Raw genomic sequence first — 18,888 nt, forward strand, 5'->3', positions numbered from 1 at the left:
AGCAAGAGAAATGCAGATTTGAAATTTCATCTGCAAATTGAGTTGAGAACAGGTTTCAATGTTGAAGTTAAGCAGGATTTATCTGGATATTGTCTTCACGGTCTGAAATGGCTTCAGTTTATCTGTCTGCTATTTTTTTCTGTCAGGACTGTTTGTGTATTTTGCATCAGACCACAAGTGGAAAAATAAAATGTATTCTACACAGCAGAATCTCCCTAGTCTATGTTCATATTTAGGGCCCAGAAATACTGTTTTTCTGATTTCACAATGGTCTGCCCTGGAGATATGAGCAATATTTTCACACAGAAAATCTCATAGCTTTTAAATACATCACTCTATTTATATCTCAAACTGGGGACTTAAATGTCCAAAGACTAAGGAGCATGCAGACCAGAGGTACAAGGTGCTGGAGGTGCTTTCTGCTCACCATCTACCACCCTGATGCCTACCATGTTTGAGTGGAGGTAGCCATCTAGGCAGTTAGCCTAGAAAAGAGTGGTATCACTGATCCACTCATCATCATAGAATCATAGAATACTTTGGGTTGGAAGGGACATTAAAGATCATCTAGTTCCAATCTCCATGCCGTGGGTAGGGACACCTTCCACTAGACCAGGTTGTTCAAAGCCCCATACAGCCTGGCCTTGAACACTGCCAGGGATGGAGCAGCCACAACTTGCCTGGGCAACATGTTCCCGTGTCTCGGCACCCTTATAGTGGAGAATTTCTTCCTAATATCTGATCTAAATCTACCCTCTTTCAGTTTAAAGCCATTCCCCCTTGTCCAATCTCTTCATGCCCTTAAAAAAAGTCCCTCTCCAGATTTGTTGTAGGCGCTAGAAGGTTGCTATAAGGTCTTCCCTGATACTTCTCTTCTCCAGGCTGAACAACGCCAGCTCTCTCAGTCTGCCTCCATAAGAGAGGTGCTCTAGCCCTCTGATCATATTCATGGCCCTCTTCTGGACTTGCTCCAGCAGGTCCACGTCCCTCTAATGTTGGGGGCCCAGAGCTGAACACAGTAGTGCAATGGAGCAGAGTAGAAGGGGAGAATCACTTCCCTCAATCTGCTGGTCATGCTCCTTTTAATGCAGCCCAGCATACAGTTGGCTTTCTGGGCTGCAAGCACACACTGTTGGCTTGTGTTGAGCTTTTCATCGACCAATACACCCAGGTCCTTCTCCTCAGGGCTGCTTTCAATCCATTCTCTGCCTAGCCTGTATTTTGTGCTTGGGATTGCCTCAACCCTGGTGTAGGACCTTGCATTCAGTAGATAGGACATTAGGTAGAGATTTTTCTTCCTGAAGAAGTTCCTTGAAATTTTAGGCAAGGTTATCCTAAATATCTTTGCTGGATCTGGAGTCTCACACTGAGGACACTTGGGCACACAAGTCACAGTGGTTTAATTCTTTGAAGTAGACAGTCTGTGGACACCTAGATATCTGGTTGCCCATGGCTGTGGTACACTGATCATAGGACTTTCCAGTCCTATGTTCCTAGCACACCATGTAAGCATAGAAGCAGAATTTGCTTTCTTCCATACCTTTTTTTGGGTACCTACTTAGTTTCTAGGGTTTTTCACAGCAGACACTTGCATGTTTGCATCATTTCTGCCATGAGGCTTCAGTCACAGCAGGTGCCTGAGGCATCACCCTAATATAAATGAAAAGATGATCCTGACATTTCCTGGAAATCTTTCCTCAGCATCTGGGTGCACAAGTAATGCACAATTCACTTTATACCACAGCATAGCCTCATTTGTACATCTTGACAAGCTCAGTTACTGCAGCGTGACCTGTATCTTTGAACAGACCTCGAGTTTTCACCCTCACATTATCCCACCTCCAAGAAACATGTTACACACCATTAAAGGCTTAGTAAAAATAAACTGTTGTGTGCCAGGCCTTATCTTGTGGACATCAGCAGATGAAAGCAGAAGAACGCACCCAGCATGAGGCAACCTTCTCCGTGTAGGAGGGTACGAGTGGCCGGGGTCACCAGCTCAGCACACACACAGTGAGAAGGAGAAAATTCAGCAAGTGCAGCGCTCCCAGCCTAGCCAAGCACGGAGAGCACAAGCCTCAAATTAGGGTGCCAGTCAATGCTGCCTCCCTTTGATGTCATGCAAGATGGGAGGCATCAGCCACAGGTATGCAAACATGAAAGTCAAACACCATCAATCACAAGGCAGGAACTGCCTCAGCAAACCAGAACGTGGGTTTCCATTTGGCTAAAACGAATGAAATCTGAGAGAAAAGAAATAACTGCAGATGTACCTAAGTCATAGAGGAACTCTTCACTGCAAAAGACAGGACTGAAAACACAGAAAAATGACAGCTTTCAGATGCACATTTTATTGAGATTAGTTATTACAACAAAGGGATGGGTAGGGAAAGGGAAGGATATTTGCTGTTTTATTGCCTTTCAGTATGTTTCTCTGAGACTTTATTCATCATAGCAAGCAACATGCTTTCTGAAAAGCTCCACACATTTGCTCTGCAGATGTAGCTTCCATTTTTATTATTACTTTAGATCAGTTTGAATCCCTTTGTTATAAGCATTAAGAGATAGATCATGTCACTCCCCATGGCCGGGAGATATGGATATCTCACATTCGATGACTGTCCTGGGCCTCCCTATATCTGCAGCATAGATGTGGATGGTTGCTTATGTGCTACAAAAGACAGAGCAAGATGAGGAGTGGATGGAATCCTGCCTGACATTTGCCAGTTCCTCTGCCTCAGCTGGCAGAGCCACTCACTACTCTGCATTACGCCACTTGTTAAATAGAGATGCACAAAGCCAGCATTAGTTTAGCTGACTTCTTTTCTTTACCCACGCAGCACCTAGTCCAGGAAAGCTCTTCAGTTTAGGCTTACCTTTAATAGCTAAATGGTCCATGGCATTACTTATAACTCAGCATGTACTTCAAATCTGGCAAAATCTCTCTATGAGAGACAGTTCCATTGGGCACGTGTTTACATAGGTGTGTTTTTCTGAAAGTGTTCGTAGACTGTGTATGGCTATGGAAGACAGTGACTTCAATGAGTTGGCAGGTCAGGACCTGACAGTAAGCTTCTAATTAGTACAGTAAATACTAATTTCAATGGATGAGTTAAGACAAGTTGGAATAAAAATATCCTGTCCTCTATTCATTTAGTATCTTCTCAGAAGCGTAAGGTTGTAATTAAAGTTTTAATTCAATGTTGAATTATTCTGAAAAACTAATGCTTTAAGCAAGGCAATAACTGGGACAATAAACATCAGGTAGGTGATACACAGAATATGTATTTGTAGCACTAAATATCAACACCATTTTTTTCAGGGAAGGATTTTCACTAGAAGAATATCTATATTCTCTGTGTGGATTTTTATAGACTGCTTGCATAGAGATCTAAAAACAGGTGACAAAATGTCTGTCTCACAATATATGTTAGTGTTGCCAGCAAAGATTTGAACTCCTCTTCTTTCTATGTTGTTGTCCAGGGATTCTTTCCCTGCTTTGCACCATCTCACCTTGACGTAGGACTGCAGAAAGAAGCCAGCCAGAGAGTGAAACATCCCAATCAAAGACTTCTGCAGTATTAAGATCACATTTACAGCTGTTTCAAATCACAGCAGCCCATTTACTCAGTGACACAGACCATGGAGAGCACACGAGTCTGTCTTCTTTCTCTTCACTGGTGCCCTGTTGACAACTTGGTCAAATGCAAGGCTTCACGCTTCCTTTCATAAGCCCTAAGAGGGACTGGCTTCAATTACCGAGTGCACTTCATACTGCGTGACTCCCACATCACTTACATCCTACTGGAAGGATGGACTTGTCAGCTTCAACTAAATATTGCAAGTGCAGGAAACAAAGCTTCCTGAAGGACCGCCCAGGACCCTGGAGCTCACTCCTCGAAAGGCACAAATGACCAGGAACGGCTGCACCAGGGCAAAAGGCAGCAAGATCTGTCACTTCATCCCACAGCTGCAAAAGGGGATCGAGGAAGGAAGCGGCTGCTCAACTAAACAAATAAGAAATGCGCTGCAGTATGGGGAGCCATATGCTTCCCTAATAGGTAAATACAGTGAGTGGCAAATATAGATTGTCCTTCATTGCTAGGGGCCAGTCACATGCATAAAATAAAAGGCAGGGTTTTGTTCGGTCTGAGAAGTGTTCAGCTTTCATAAGACTGTGCATTTTATGTGTTACCAGTTCATTTGAGGTCAGAAGCACACAATTTCCTTCAGTTTTTGCTTACCAGCTGTGGATAATGATTTTTCCTGTTCCCTTAATTCTCAGTAGTAGCACAGAGTAGATAAGATTCAGGTGCTATAATGTATTGATTTTAGTTCTAATAGGTAAAACAGGTGACTCTTTTTTAAATGTACCTTATAATACTGCCAGATTTTAAAAATACTTGGTTTTCATCCTTTTTCATTATACATGGTCTAGTAAGTATATACTGATGAATTAACCTGATGGACCATTAATGTTATTTATGCCCTTGAAACTGGCTTGAAGTCCAAATTCCTTTATTTTATAAAGAAAACAGACTATTATTTATGATGCTGTAGATTGTTGGTTTAATATTTCACGTTATATTTGTTGTTCTGAAGAGTAAGGCTTTTTATGGTTTTTTTCTGCATTTAAGGAAAACTTACATCTTTTAAACTGTGTGCTTTTAATGATAAAATTCTCTTGTGCACATGTAAGAAAATACCTCAGAACAATAGAGATTCTTCTGTCTGTAGAACAGCACAGTCCTAGAGCTGGTTACATTTTAGTATACGGTGGAGCAAGTACTTCCACAACTATGTAGATTCTTTAACTGTAAGCAGCACAGAAGAGCATGAGCTACTATGAAATCAGTCTGGATAGTGATGCCCTCTGCACCCATTGCTTGCTGGTGTGAGATGTTTTTCCTCAACCTCTGTGACAAGCACCTGGGAAAAGCCCATTGTTTGGCTTTTTGATTATGAATTGAAAAATGAGCTGCTTCTAACTATTCACAAATATTTGTTCATCTTTAAATATACAGTAAATAATGAACCATAAAATTGCGTTTTGAGAATTTGCTTTTTAGTGAAAATACAAAATATTTCAACACAGAAAAAACAAATGCTAACATCTTTTCCCCTTTGTGGCCCTCTACAAAAACATGTCTTCTGAGTCCCCCTTATTAATGAAATAGTAAACATAGATGACATCATTGAACATCTTTAGAACTGAATACAAAACATGTAGAATAATAAGATATCTCAAGTTGGAAGGGACCCATAAGGATCATCGAGTCCAACATGATTTCATTGTACTCAAGTATAAGGAAACTTTACTACATACTGAACTATATTTGCATGCTTAAATACTGTGCATGCCTTGCACTGCAGTCTATGTGGGTAGCTGTTGTCACTGGTGAACCAAATTCTCCTTATATTTTACCTATTTTTGGAACACTGAACTTTTTTGGTAGAAATATCCGGGACTCATTAATAAAGATTGTACAAGAACACATAAATCCAGCTTCCTTTAACCACACACAGAGGTAAATGTTTTTGTTAAATAGCAATTGTAATTTCAGAATGAATTATGATTTAAGATGCATTAGGTAATATTTTTTCATGTTGTGCCATTTGGTTTCTGATCAGTGTAGATGCTCAGTGATTTCTATGGAATCAATTAACCCTGAAGACCATAGTTCTAACTTTGTAATTTAATACAAACCACTAGACTTCTTCTTTATCCACCTCTAAAAATGTGTGACTTCAAACATACAACCCTGCAAGCCAACTGTCCAGGAGAGTATGATTCCCTCCCTCTCTCATCTCAATTTTCATTGGTACATGGGATAGTTGGATACCTGGAGCACAGCATGTGACAGTAATAATAGATGTAGGAGGTGGCCTGGCAGACAGTGAGGGGAACCTTGGCTTTATCTCTCTTAACAGACAGAACAATCAGACAGAAAACAGAAGCGTATCCAAGGTGCTATACTGAGCTGAAACAGTGAAATTCTTCAGCCCAGAGCAAAAAACCAGTAGCTTAAAATACTCAGTGACCCAAATATTCTCCATTACCAAACGCAATTCTAGCTAAGAATGTTGTCTGAATACCCAGAAACGCATAAAGATGTAATGAAATAATCTTGCCAAAAATTATGAACCCATACCTGAAGATCATTTCCAACCTCCAGCAGCATCAGGTTATATGTTTTAACTAAACCATGCCTGGATTTTTAAAGTTCCCTTTTCTCCTCCCTTGAAACTCTTCAATTCTTTTAGCATGGGTATGTTTTCCATCCTGGCAAACAGCATGTAAGGAGAACCTGTGTATTATTTCTGTCTTTATTTGATTTTATACAAAATAACAGTGTTCCAGGAGACCTACCCAACTATTTGAAAACATTACTCTAAAAAATCCACCACTGAATTTCCACAAATTGTTGCAAAATACAATCAAACAAATAATTAAAAAAAAAGGTTAAAAATCACCCTTGCCTCACCACATTACCGTGTATCCCACCCTAAAAGCCAGGGGAAAACATTAAGAGTTTTGCAATTTTCTTGAGAGGGATAATAGATGTGGTTCCTTTCAGATCAAAGTTGAAATATATTCCAGACAAGTGTCCATCCTAGCGAGTGGCTTGCCAGCAGTCTGATACTTCCTAAGCTAAGCAGGTTCCAGCCTGTGAGCCTCATCTAATTGCTGTGATGACAGATTCACACTGGAAAAGAAAGGTGGTCGTTCAAGCAGATGGTTCCATGCCACTAAGCCAAGAAACCCTCCTCCATAAGCCATTAGACCAGTGACTTTTAATCTCAGGGTTCAAGGACACTGTAACTCTATAGCTTGCTCACATCTGGAGGAAATAAGAGTCTGTCATGAAGAGGAAAGCATGATGTTGTCCACAGCTCACAGCTTGCTCAGCTGATGGGCTGGCAACAGCTGGGGACCATGGCAATCTCATTGCAACTCCTTCTGCATGCTTGCGGAAGGATTCACCCTCAGCAATTGGGTGCCTACTTTTTGTACTTCACCCACTTTGGGTAAATGTTCACTGTAGTTCATTTGTGATTTACCATCTTTTGTAGCTTAGCCAAATTTTGAAGTCAAGTTATTGTTCATCTGTTTTTCTGTTAAGGAGTGTTCTCTCTTAAAATTTTTTGGGAAAATTTTAAATAAAAATAAATTTGAATGTTGTATCAGAATAATTGTCTTCTAGATCTGTTACGTATCTTGTATCCAAGAGTATGTCCTTAGAGCCATTAAACAAGTTTAAAGATACCACAATGAATTTCGATATCAGAGGGACAAAATTAGCTGTAACATCATATACACAAGTCAGGGTGGAACATAGCAGGAAATCGATGCCACAGACTCGTGCTTTCGTTGAATTCAACAAAGGTCAGTATAGGTGTGACTAAAGTCACTTGCGTCCTGGATATGTCAGCTGCAGATCACAATTAAAAATTGATTTGACCCTCCATTCACAAGGAAAAGGGAGGTGAGAGTGAGGAATGCAGCATGTGACTGCATCCAATTATCTGCCAGTCTGGAGTCCAGGAGGTTTTACAAAAAGGTTTCTTCATCTATGAATAGGTTTCAGTATATCTGGAATTTGAAAAAACGTTTTTTTTTTAATAAGAAATTATATTTCCATTTCATTTCGATTCCATTAATAATGCAAAATAAATCCTTTGTGGTTTTGTAATTCAATTAATGCTTTTTACTCTTAGGGGGTTTTGTTGTTGTTCATGAAGATATTTTTATTCAGAATATTTTATGGATCCCATAACACTGATTTTATTAACATTTATTTCATCTATGTGAAAATATTGTTTTATTTATAAGTGTTTTAGTTGATAAAAGTTTCTAATTTTTTCCATAGAAGAGGAAGCTAAGTAGAGGCAAAAAACAGAGAAGAGAGTATGCCATATAACCCCTCTGGTGAGGCATCCTTCGTGTTCACATTGGTGTCAACAATAATAGAAAGCAATAGGCAGATTTCTGAGAGTAACAAGCCAATTCTTCATAGCTTTGTTCTGCTCCTCTGAGATACTATATGAGGTATAATCTATAGAGGGCACAGCCAAAAGTCACAATTCATTTGATTCAAATATGAAAAAGAAACTACTGTAGACAAGGGTGTCAGCTGGCAGATGGGCCGGGATGCAGTTCACCTGACTCATCTCATCGGTTTTAGACATCAGTTGCAAGTGAGATGAATTTTGCCTTAGAATTCTTCTCTAAAAAAATATGAAACCCAAAAGGTCAGGTCACAGACACTTATGTTTGCACAGATTAATTCTACCACCAGTGTCTGTAGTTAGAAGTCCGGTGACACAATGCAAATCTCTTAGAGCTTATTTAAACTGGACAGTTAGATGATAATTCTTCCACTACAATTTTTTTTTTCCAAAGATACTTTTTGCTACCTTGCAATCAGACTAAATCTAAAAGAATAAGCTTCAGTAAAATTATTTATTTTATCTTTCTCCAGCTGTTGGCTTGAAGGTGTTTTTACTTTCAAACACCAACAATGTCCTGGGTGTTTGGTGTTGCCTCTTCATAGTTGTACTGGCTGTGCAAGGCTCCTGAGTTGAAGTCTTGGCTCTCTTAAGTGTGTGGTATGTGGAATCAACTAGTCCCAGCACCATCATGTATCTGTTCCCCTTCAGGGTTTTTGCTCTGCCTCTTTGTACAATTTTCCTAAAGCAGGAAAAACTTAGCACAGATTTTAGTAGAGATGAGCTCCTGGACTGCTACTATAATTAATAAGAATTACCATAGCAAAATTTCTTCAGCCTTTATTGCTCTGCTTTTTCTGTAAAACCCTTGGCCAGCAGGAAATATTTGAATACCTATTTTGTTCTTTTTTAATGGTAGGGTTTCATACAATTTGGTAGCAGAACAGAGAATAGGGTGCTCCTGCTTTTGAATCCATTCCTTTGTCTACTCTTCTGCATTACCTGCACAGAAGCTCTTCTGGTCTGAAGTGGAAAGAAGGAGGATGGTAATGTTTATGGCATCATAAGACTCTTCCCAGTTTCTCCACCCTGTTTTAGTTATCATGGAACAACAAATCCAAATACTTAGAATGTTAATGTCAAGCGAAGCAAGGAAGGAGTTAATATCTGTGATAGGAAGAGTCACCCTCAACTGCTGGTGGAGCCACCTGGTACCCATTAAGGAGTAGTTATGAGAGATGAGATGGGTGAGAGATAAAACAGGAAGGTTTTATAATGTAGGGGAGAATGAACAAGAGGCAGCATTGGTCTAGTCATTGGGGTAGTAAGCAGAGCCAGGTGTTTGAAGCCACAGAGAGAAAGGAGATTTATAGGCTTCTTCAGTAGATAAAAAGCAACTTTCTACTTCCATCTGTAGGTAATGAGATACTGGTAGGGCCCACCTAAACGCTGATAGAGAAGATAATAAAATAGTTAGCATGAAGGTGACTGGATATTTGCTTAAGACTGAAGCAAGGATCCTGGGTTAATATTCACTGAATGGAGTTACTAGTGTTTCAGAACTTGACTCATGCCCCTGTCCCTGTTTGTGGGGTTTACTTTTGAGGATTTTACTTTTGAGGGTTTTACTTTTAAAAGAATCTAAGGAATACACCTGTCTGCCAAGTAGTCTGGTAATTTTTAAGAGACAGAGCAGGCCAAACAGACTACTCATGAACAAACGCTTTTCCTTTCACAAAATAATTCTTGCCTGGAAAAGACAGTATGTTTCTCAGCTTCTATTAGAGCAAGCTGGGTATTCTTCATCCTTATTCTCAATTGCTAGGTTGTCTTCCACTCCCCTTCTCTACCTTTGTATTTCCCAATCCAAAATCTATCATGAGAAGTATATAAGTCACAGTGGGCAACTAACTCCTAAACAAAAAATGGCTTCGCAATTTGGTTGCTATTTCCCCTCCCAAATAACTGATTCTTTTTATTTGTAACATGGTGTAATAAGACTGCTGAGTTATTTCTCAAAGGTCTTACTGCAGGACAAGCAGCATACAAAGTCTGAGTAGCAGAAATGGCTCTGGGTGCCAGCTTCTTCTCAGTCTTTTCCAGAGGCTCTATAGCAGGCAGTAGTGCCAAAGCCTCAGGTGAAAGGACAGATCATTTCTGCATGCTTTGCTCTAGTTTGCAATTGTTCAGGATCATCCTCCCTGAGTCAGTCTTTGTCGCTGAAGACGTGGTAAGAAGTGGCCAGCTGAGGATGAGGGTCCTTTCAGCCTCATGACTTTTACCTGCTTGCCTTAGAGGGTTAAAATGCATGGTATTGTGGTGAATGCATTCAATTTAAATTATAAGACTAGCCTTAAAATTCCTTTCTGAGTTCTGCTAGGGGACGTATAAGTGCATTGTCTTTGTGGTAAAAATTATCAAAATGCAAACTCCAAAATTGATGTGTTTTTCTCTACTCATTAATGCTGTGGCATAAGCATTGTTGTCAGTGGCCTGTTTTGTTTAGTGGTCATTTAGCAACAGAGAGTGACGAAAACACAAAACACAATAGCGGACGTGCTGGAGCAGTTATCTGTTCCCATGATCCTTTGTTAAGCTAGTAATTCCTACATCTTAATGCCAGCAGAACTGGAATAATTTTAGGAATAGATCTTGCAACATGACTTTAGGGGAAGAGGGAGGGGCAGGGCTGAGAAGATTGAATCTGCCCCATGTGAGTGCACTGCCATTTTTTCCCGCATAGCCAAATTACAAGGTTCTTTTCACAAGTTGTTTTTGTTTGGTTTTTGGACTGCCAGGAGTTTCAGAGCAGGTCTGCTAAAGCACTCTAGGGACCTCATTCCTTCCCCTTTCCTGTGCAGTTTTCCTGCAGCTGGTCAAATTTTCTAATGTTGGGGATTGGCTGAAATGATGTGGTCTCTAATTAACTCAACCAGTAGTAAATTAATTCAGCGAAATACTGGCAGTAGTTCTGCATAATACTGGTTTAACAACTTACTGTTAACTTAGGTGCTTTCCTAAGTGGAAAGCCTTAAGGGAGCCTGTGTTTGCCATTAGAGTGCTTCCAAAATGTCCTGTATTTCAGAACATGTCTTGTCTTCTAGTGTTTTAAAGACACAGCAGCGCATAAGCTGGCCCAATGGACTAACAATGACAAGTATGAATGATGTATTTTTAGGAAACCCTAGTACGCTGTCTGTGCCTTGACAATCCTGTGCTGGCTGCAGCTACCTGTTTCAGCAGATTTCTCCCCCTGTCCTGAACAGGGCCCAAGGACTCAGCTGTGCCCTGCAAAGCTTCCTGTTTACAGCCGTGCATCCTCCGAAAACAGAGCGCGCTCTGCTTCCCACATCTCAGAAGCCATAGACGGATCCTGTAACATCCTGTGCCTTTCCGTCACCACAGTGCTGCTTTTTCTGAGAACTGCCGGGACAAGTCGCTCACAGGATTGTTAACAATATGGTCATCACCTTCTGAATGTGTCATACCGTTGAGTACTCCAGGCCATTGGGCTTCACTGACAAGGAAACAATATCAACAAAACATTTCCCTTTGTTCCCGCCGTATATTGAGTTCACTGTGTATCACAGCGGATAGCACACTTCCTACACCGAGAAAACCCACTGCCTTTTGATTTAAGGCTGAATGTTATATTGCTTAAAGTTCACAGAGTGAACCAGGACAGAAACGTAGCTCAGTACCGAATGGTCCTGGCAGCTGCACAGCTTCTCTTCCCAGTTTATGTCCTTGTGGTTACAGCCAAGGCCAAGGTATATATGCCGCCTGGCTCCTGCCAGTAACGTAGCTTCCTTGAGTAGAAAAATGCCCAGTTTGCAGCTCCCTCCAATAAGGAGCCCAGGTTAAAACTTTGTTCCTCTAATTTCTTCCTCTGTCTAATTGTCCTATTGTCCTCAGCGGTTATCTTGCAGCGTTCAAGAGAGAATGAGCAAGAATAATAAATTGGAATATAAAGAGTGAAATCCTCCCAAACAAAGGTTTCACTTTGTTTGCTGAGGGCTGCCTACACAGGCATACTGGGGGTCATGGGGAAAAAAAAAAAAAGGAAGAAATTAAATGAAGCTGAGCATGCTCTTTTTTTCTTCAGAAATAAGGTAACTTCAGACTCTGCAACCCAAACCTGATCTCAGCCTTGCACCCACGTTTAGTAAGAAGAAATCTTGCACCATGAAAAGAGGGCTGCATCACCTCCTGCAGCATCCAGCTCCCTGGGGACTGGCAGGGAGCTGCTCTGGTCCTTCTCCCCCATGCTACCCATGGCAGAAAGCTGGGATGTCAGTGCCAGCATGTGTCACACAGATCATGTAAATAAAGGTCAGGGTTTGGCCTCACTGTACAAATCTAGATTTTCCCTGTAGTATTAAGCTTGCATGAAGGTTGGAATTCACAGTGCTCTTTTTTAAAGGCTACCTCTAATTAAGTCTTTCCAAACATATTTGGGATTATAGGGCCTTTCCATTGTTCTTGCAGTCAAAATAGCAGCAGCCACAATCATGCACACCACATTATTAGAAGAAAAGGACTAGTTTAAACTAAAGACTATAATTGCAAGCTACTAAGTAAAGTGTATACTTTAGAAATTCTTTCCAACATATGAAATGATTCAATAGAAGGTAGAATTTAACACCAAAAAAGTTGCTACAAGCCTCAAAGACTCTCCCTACTGAAGAAAAAAAACCCCGAACAAACAAACCAAACAAACTGAAGAAAGGTAGAATGCTTGAAAAATTGTTTAAAGCCTCTCCAAATCCACTGCTGAAAAAGAGCAAATTCTCCAATTTAAAACTTAAATTAACGCGCTAAAAATTAACTGTAAGTTAGGGGAAAACCTACTTTCCTTATTCCTCAAGTAAAATCAGTAATGAAATCAAATAGTAAACAGATCTTCCTTCCTACACGTACTCTGAAAAACAGTCAATGGGCACAGAATTTGTGTGAAATAGGGCTTTGGGAAAAGCAATGAGCTGTTGCCAAGATACATTACCTCAACCAACTTCTTAATTTATTCCCCATCCATCTGGAATACACATATACGCTGTCCTCACTGAAAAATTATTTCTATACACACACTAAATGACAAAAAATAAAAAGAAACCCAAAGGGACAATGCAATAACCTGGCACATGCCTAGGAATTTTAATGCATCTTTCTTGTCTTTGTGTATGTATGCAGTACCTTTGCAGGAACAGAAATAAAAGCTTTATTCTAAAAACCTTACTCAATTGATTGCTAGGGTACAGGCACACTATCATAGTATCACAGAATATTTTGGGTTGGAAGGGACCTTTAAAGGTCATCTATGTCACTCCCCCCTGCAGTAAGTGGGGACATCTTCAACCAGATCAGGTTGCTTAGAGCCCCATTCAACCTGACCTTGAATGTTTCCAGGGATGGGGCATCCACCACTTTTCTGGGCAACCTGTGCCAGTGTTTTACCACCCTCACCATAAAAAAATTCTTCCTGCTATTTAGTCTGAATCTACCTTCTTTTAGTTTGAAACCATTGCCCCTTGTCGTATCACTACAGGCCCTGCTCAAAAGTTTGTCCCCATCTTTCTTATAAGTCCCCTTTAAGTACTAGAAGCTGATCTAAGGTCTTCATGGAGCCTTCTCCAGGCTGAACAACCCCGGCTCTCTCAGCCTGTCCTCACAAGAGAAGTGTTCCAGCCCTCCAATAATCTTCATGGCCCTCCTCTGGACTCACTTTAACAGGTCCAAATCCTTGTGGACCCCAGAGCTGAATGCAGCACTCCAGGTGAGCCCTCACGAGAGTGGAGTATAGGAGGAGAATCACCTCTGTTGACCTGCCGGTCACACTCCTTTTGCTGCAGCCCAGCGTATGGGTGCATGCACACATTGTTGGCTCATGTCCAGCTCTTCATCGACCAACATCCCCAAGTCCTTCTCTGCAGGGCTACTCTCTTTCTATATCCCTTCATGCCCCAACTCAGGTGCAGGACCCTGCATTTGGCCTTGTTGAACCTCATGAGGTTCACATGGGCCCACTTCTTAAGCTTGTCCAGGTTCCTCTGGATGGCATTCTGTCCTTTAGGCATGTCAAGCACACCACTCAGCCTGGTGTTGTCAGCAAACTTGCTGAGGGCACACTCAATCCCACTGTTTCTGTCATTGATGAAGACACTGGTCCCAGTACAGACCCCTAAGAGACACCACTTGTCACCAGTCTCCATCTGGACACTGAGGCATTGACCACTACCCTCTGGGTGCACCTATCCAACCAATTCCTCATCCACTGAACGGTCCACCCATCAAATCCATATCTCTCCAATTTAGAGAGAATAATGTTATGGGGACCATGTCAAAGGCCTTACAGAAGTCCAGATAGATGACATCCATAGCTATCAAGCTACAATCAAGCAATAGATTTAGTGTTACGTTGCTTTGTTAGCGTTAGGTCTTCGATATCACCACCAGCAAGGTAGACATCAGTTTGCTGGAGTGATCTTGAATGGGAAGCTTTCTTCTGCCTGGAGTGAATTTTAGACACCACCTGAGTGTTCTGTCTCACAAGGGTGTATTTGACAAACTGTGTGACTGAGGTGTGTGTGTATATATATATATTCATTTATGAGGGGCAGTTATGTGATTTCCTTTAATTGGGGTGTTATCTTGTGGTAGATCACAGTAACAGCAAAGGTGACTCAAGTTCCCTGTGAATTTGCTGTGACAGAGTCCCCTAGGTAATTCAGGAAAAGTCCAAGCCCAACCGCATCCCACAGCTATTGTGTGATTGTCATTTTGTTAACAAAAGAGTCTGACCCTGAGTGGAATTTGCACAGGGCCAAGATAAACTTATCAGTCTCAATAACCTTCACACTTTTTTCTTCCTTCCTCTGTTTCAACACATGCTAATTTCACTGTGGTAGCACAGATGCCTTGTGAGCCACTGTGACCTTCCTTTCCCTTTCTAAATTTCATTACTACATTTCTTCTTCAATCCAAAATTCTATCTACTCTGCAGATCTCGCTACCACAAGCTCTCAGAAAGGCCTTGCCATGTTGTGGCCCTAGAAAGGACAGCACAGCTACCTGCAGGACTACAAAGTGGTGCAGACTGGCACTTGTAGGGTTTGCCACCCCTCAGAAACAAAAGCTCAGAAGAGATCTACAGTCTCATGCTTAATGGCATAGGCCAACTTCTAGGTCAGCACAGGTTACTTTATGTTTGTCACTCCAGATCTCAGGCTCTGTTCTCTGAAGTATAAAAGACCTGCTCTAACTGCTGGTCTGCCCATTTCTGTGATCCTTGTCTTGTGAACTGTCAAGTCACTTCAAAGCCTTAACCATAGACAGCAATTTTTTCCAGGCTTCAGCCACTACTTTACTTTTCAGTGAAGACAAAAGGGAGTATTTGCAATTCAAAACTAAAAGCTAATAAGAACCATGGTAATTTTACCAGCTCAACCTGATGTTAGGGCTCTAAAATAATTTAGTCATGCCCTACTATGACTACACTGCACCACAGTCACTAGTCTTCCTCAATCACATCAGTACTAATTGTCTGACTCCTCCACTGATGCTACAAGCACTTCAATAGGTAAATTTGGCATCAGCTATAAAACTCAAATTATTTGGGTTTGAATTATTCAAGGTTTTCAGGAGGGCCCATTAGCACAAGCCACAGACTGATCACTATATTCACCATGTAGAGAAAACAAATGCTCTGAAATGGAACAATGAGTTACGTAGTTTTCGGTAACAAGTATTATGTTAAAGAAGACCCTTTAACAAAGAAGGATGTAGAAATGAAGTTGCAGAGGTCTCTACCCATTCTCTTTCCTTTTGGCTGGCAGTTCAAGCTCCATACCAGGAAGCATTGCTCTGCAATGCTAATTAAGCACTGTCTCTGGAAGAGGTTATGTCCTTGAGGAATGGCAGTTAGACTAAGGTCATGTCTGCGCATCTCTGGTATTTGTCTATGAGTCACTTTTATTTAAAGAATATGGAAATAAATGCCAACATCCTGGTTAACATTTCCTCTATCTCTGCTAAGCAGTTTCTTCTGTTCAAGACTGTATTTGTGAATTTCTGACTGCTATATTTAGCACAGTAATATGGCACTCTACAGTATTTAATGCCATGTTTTGTTGAAAGTTCTGGACATCCAAGACACAACTTTCATGATGTTTGGGAAAAAAGTAATTAAACAGGCAACACTTCCTAGCATGTAGGTAATCCCACTTTTTCTTAAGAAGTTATCTGAATAGGGGTTTGTCTCTTCTAGCATAGTTCTGTCTCTCACACTAGATCACAGATAGTAGAAATTCATTCCCCGAAACTTTTCCTGCTTTTCTGACAGTAGAAACACTTTACATGGCTAAGAAAGTTGGGGCTGTTCAGCCTGGAGAAGAGAAGGCTGCGTGGACACCTCATAGTAGCCTTCCATCATCTGAAGAGGGCCTACAAGGATGCTGGAGACTCTTCATCAGGGACTGTAGTGGTAGGACAAGGGGTAATAAGTTTAAACTTAAACAGGGGAAGTTCAGGTTAGATAGAAGGAAGAAGTTCTTTACTGTGAGGGTGATGAGGCACTGGAACAGGTTGCCTGAGGAAGTTGTGAATGCTCCATTCCTGGCAGTGTTCGAGGCCAGGTTGGACAGAGCCTTGGGTGACATGGTCTAGTGTGAGGCGCCCCTGCCCATGGCAGGGGGGTTGGAACTAGATGATCTTAGGGTCCTTTCCAACCCCAACCATTCTATGATTCTATGATTCTAGGTACATGTTTTTTTACTAAATTCCCTTCTTCATAGATAACAGTGGGACCTACACTTAAAATATAAATGTCCTTTATGTTTTTGAAGTGTTTAAGCTCTGCATTTAAAAATGCTTTCCTGCAGACACAGTAGGCATGGCAGGATCTGGGGACTTTGGTTTTTGTTTTTTGTCATGTCCAACAGCTTCTCAGTTCCTCTCAAAGTATATACCATAAGTCTTGTGTTTTACTGGGATAAGTTATATCCTACTGACAGCCTATTGTCCCTGTTACTTGTCAATGGACTCTGGTAAATTCTTTGTTCTCTCTCTTTCTGTACCCGAGGCAAGTTTAGCTGAGGACTGTGCTAGATGGCTCATAAAAATTCCACTGTAGCACCTCCCAAGGTGAAGGAGTCTTGGTGTGTCATTTGTCATACTGACTGCCTGTAGACCAGAGATTGTGTCTATGGAGATAAAAAATGTCCCCAGTGAAAAAGAGGAAGAATCAAAAATCTTGCCCTGACCTTTTGCTGCTAGGCAAGCAAACACCAGCCAGACTGATTCTAAGAATTATCAGGTGGGAGCAGTGTGAGCAGCAGGAGGAGCAAGCTGCATCTGTCCTGGTGCTCTGCAACAGCCTAGCAGAGGAGAGGAATTAATACAGATTAGTTTCCTCATTAATTTCTTTTGTAATTCAGGTCAATGGGAAGCACTCTACAGCTATCAGAAAGAGATCTTATTTTAGTATGTTTAAGAATAGGGAATGGAAGTGGAAAGACAAAAAGAGAGAATACTCAGGTAGAATGATTTATCTATGCCATCTGTACTGTGAGTTTGCTTGAGCAAAGTATAAGCATCTATGAAGGGCTCAACTTGTGGAGATCATCATCCACCAGGCCTCCATATTCCAATCTAACACAGTCTTGGGAATACAGTTTCTTCCTTGTTTAGAGAAACGTATGAACAGAAGCCTAACCTTGCCCAAAGAATGCTATACCTTTCTAGAGCTGGAGGTGAATGATTAATGTTACTTTCTTAACCGTTGCCAAAATTCTGGAGAAAAATCTCTCCTAGAAGTGCAAAGACTGCATTGAGGTTCTGCTGTATTCTGGGCCATTTCCCCCTGAATCTACAAATGCAGATTTCATCAAAATTAGTGAAGTTATATTAATCTAACAACACTAAGAAGAAACTCCTTCCAATCTGTCACATTACTGACAATATTAAAAATGTAAATTCTCAATTCTTAATTATTTTCTGCTTCTATTAATTTCTAAACTCATAAACTGTGACAGATACTTCTGTTGCAAGACATGCCCAGGCTGCTGAGGGAACACTTCCAGCATATGTTTATATTAGTATCCTGCTTTTCTCCAATTTGTTATCTAATCTATAATGCAAAAAGAGATTTGAAATTTGACCCTGTTTCTTTAACATTTTACTTCCCAGTGGAAGATCTGACTAAAGAGATGGACACCTCAGAAGTTAAATTCAGCTACACTAATTTCAGAACAATATCCCAAAAATGTATGACTCAGCCCTGCAAAGTCAACATAAACCCATCCAGCAGTGATTTTTTCCCCAAAAGCATGACAAGAAATTTTATTGGGGTTTCAGATCTCTACCTTTTAACTTGCTTGGTTTTGCACCGCTACTGTAGCTTGACTTGTTTATGTCTCAGACTCAGCCCCTCTGGCCATAACTCTGCTCTGTGGCTACTGGACTGAATGCAAAAAGTTGCTTCTGTGGTGAGAGTTAAGAACCCAAGACCTCCCCAGCTGAAGGTTAAGTTGCCTCTTCCTTTCTTACTCCAGTTTGGTGCTATTGAGACAGAGCTGTAAGTACTGCCGTGGAAGAGAGATTTATAACACATGGCGCAAAATCAGTTATTACCCTGTCCAATTACATATTTTTTGAGATTGATCTACGCCTCATTGAAGTCAGTGGGTGGTTTTTCACTGAATTCAATAGCTTTTGTATTGAGCCAAAATGAAGGAATGAAGCACAAGGGTACTACAGCACATACAAAGAGCAGGACAGTACATCAAGTGCAAATGTTTTTTCGTCACTATTAGTGTTTCAGGCTCTTAAACCACTGCCCCTCCCCATATCATAACAAAAAATATCTGGGCCTGGAAAAGATAAATTATTTCAGTGTTTTTCTTCTATTGATTTTTTTAGATTATCCAAATAGTCTATGCCAAA

This window comes from Strigops habroptila, chromosome 6 (assembly GCF_004027225.2).
Source record: "Strigops habroptila isolate Jane chromosome 6, bStrHab1.2.pri, whole genome shotgun sequence".
NCBI classification, from domain to species: Eukaryota; Metazoa; Chordata; class Aves; order Psittaciformes; family Psittacidae; genus Strigops; species Strigops habroptila.